Below are 2,465 nucleotides of genomic sequence, written 5' to 3' on the forward strand. Positions count from 1 at the left end.
TTGTGGTGGTTTGTTTTGAAAATTAGGTCTTTGCTGATTGTAATTATTGTTGGACACTTGTTGATTGCTAGGACCTTGTTGGTTGTTGTATGGAATATTTCTGTTATAATTCTGGTTTTGATTGTAGATCGGTCTTGGTGGTTGATAATTATTCTGATAATTATTTCCAGGCCTTTGGTTTATGTATGAAATATTCTCTCTTTGTTCCATTGTTAATTCAATACTGAGACAATCTTTTGTCAAATGTGGTCCTCCACACTGCTCACAACTAATTCGTATTGAGTGAATATCCTTAGTCATCTTTTCCATTCGTCTCTCCACAGCATCTATCTTTGCGGAAATGGAATCTAAGTCATGGCTAGAATCTGCTCTAGCTGCTTTAGATGATCTAACGATATCTTTTTCTTGGTGCCACTCATGTGAGTGGGAAGCAGTGTTATCAATAATTTTATAAGCATCAGTTTCGGTTTTCTTCATAATGGAACCACCAGCTGCTATATCGATGTCTTTTCTTGTAGTGATGTCGCATCCTTGGTAGAATATTTGTACTATTTGACAGGTGTCTAAACCATGTTGCGGACATCCTCTTAATAACTTTCCAAATCTTGTCCACGCCTCATATAGAGTTTCATTTGCCTTCTGTGTGAACGTAACAATTTCTCCTTGAAGTCTTACGGCTTTAGATGCAGGAAAGAATTGTTTAAGAAATTTTTCAACTAAAACGTCCCATGTATCAATCGCCCCTTCAGGTAACGATTCCAACCAATCTTTGGCTTCTCCCTTTAAAGTCCGGGGAAATAACATGAGATATATCTGTTCATCCTCAACTTCTCTTATTTTAAATAGAGTGCAGATCCTATTAAAGGTACGAAGATGTTCATTTGGATCTTCCTTCGGCGCACTACTAAATTGGCATTGATTAGTCACCATGTGTAGAATTTGTCCTTTGATTTCATAATCTGGCGCATTAATGTCAGGATGAGTAATTGCGTGACCTTGGCCAGTGCATTTAGCTCTCATTCGGTCTTCCATACTTAAAGGTTCCAGATTCTCCATAATTGAATTTGTTGAATCGGAATCACTAGAGGATTCTGATTTAATGGTTCGTTCCTCAACAATCTCTGTTTAAATGATTGGTGGTTCCGGAGGAAAATTTAATGGTTCGGGATCTATGAATCATCCCTGAATATTCTCCGGATTCTCAATTGTGAGGTCGGGTTCAAAAAATGGATTATCGGAAATTTGAACTGGAGTACTTGGTCGACTGGATGACGATTCTAAAGAAAAATCAACGACGGTAATATTTGCTAAATGTCTTGATCTAGTTACAGGTGGTGAACGTACAAAAGGTGGTGAACGTCATGCTCGGTGCATTCACTGAATATCCTATTAGTTTTTAAAAAGGAAAGAAAAATTATATAAGTTATCCAATCAATAGACTTTTCTGATTTTGCCCAAGTTTCGAATAGCCAAAAGATGCAGCAGAGGGGCAGGATTCGTTTGGTCTCAATATAATTGAGGACTGTTTGGCTCCAATAACCCGGTCCACGTACAAATCCAACTATTACTACGAACCAGAAAATTTTGATGTCTATCAATTTAACCACTTAAAATAAATTTTCGTAATTTTAAGAAATTTAGATAAGAAGTAGAAAAAATTCTAAGTCCTAAAAACTAGAATGACGAGAAATAAGAAAGAAAAAGAGCGTGTCGGAAAAAAATCGAAAAATAAAAATAAGAAAGAAAAAGAGTGACTTATAGAACTTAAAAACACTAGACTAACCCAACCTTATTACTATCAGTAACTTAAAATTATAATCGCAAATTGAGATTACTAATTGGAATGATAATTGATACATAGGTAAAAGGTGTCTAAAATATTAAAGCTTACAAGAAAAACTATATCCCAAATGGCAATAACTTAAAAAGAAACTAAAACTTAAAAAGGCGTCGCAAAATTCTAAAGCACCTAAATCTTAGTCTAAAGAAAAGGCACTTAAGGAATTTTACGGCAAAGCCTAAAAATCTAGAAGTAAAAAATAACTATGGCAAAAACTAAGTTTAAAACTAAAAACTAGCGAAAAATACAAATATTACGCTAAAACAATTAAAAAGGGCAAAATATAAAAATATACTAAAAGTTGTAAAAAGTACAATTTTTATAAAAATATTATTTTTATATTATTTATTTTATAAAACTATTACTTTTATATATATAAATAAAACTAATTAAAAATAATTATTACAAATTAATTAAATCTTAAACTAAATAATAAATTAATTAACCCTAAATACTAATTAATTAATAATAATAACTAAAATTCCGTAATAAATGCCAAATTAGGGTTGCTGTGTGCCCGTGTCAGAATATAGTATATGAAATAAAAGAATTATGCTTATTTAAACTTCCGTAATCATGATGTTTGACGTGTTGATTTTAGTTTTATGCACATGGGTTAATTGTC

General features: G+C 32.5%; 1 non-coding gene across 1 annotated transcript; it reads left to right on the forward strand.

Moving 5' to 3' along the window:
- The first annotated feature begins 565 nt into the window (after window positions 1-565).
- Window positions 566-672, forward strand: LOC139850837 (small nucleolar RNA R71). The gene has a single exon (XR_011760215.1). It is a non-coding gene; the product is annotated as a small nucleolar RNA R71 (small nucleolar RNA).
- Window positions 673-2,465: the final 1,793 nt, after the last annotated feature.

This window comes from Rutidosis leptorrhynchoides, chromosome 5, assembly GCF_046630445.1.
Source record: "Rutidosis leptorrhynchoides isolate AG116_Rl617_1_P2 chromosome 5, CSIRO_AGI_Rlap_v1, whole genome shotgun sequence".
NCBI classification, from domain to species: Eukaryota; Viridiplantae; Streptophyta; class Magnoliopsida; order Asterales; family Asteraceae; genus Rutidosis; species Rutidosis leptorrhynchoides.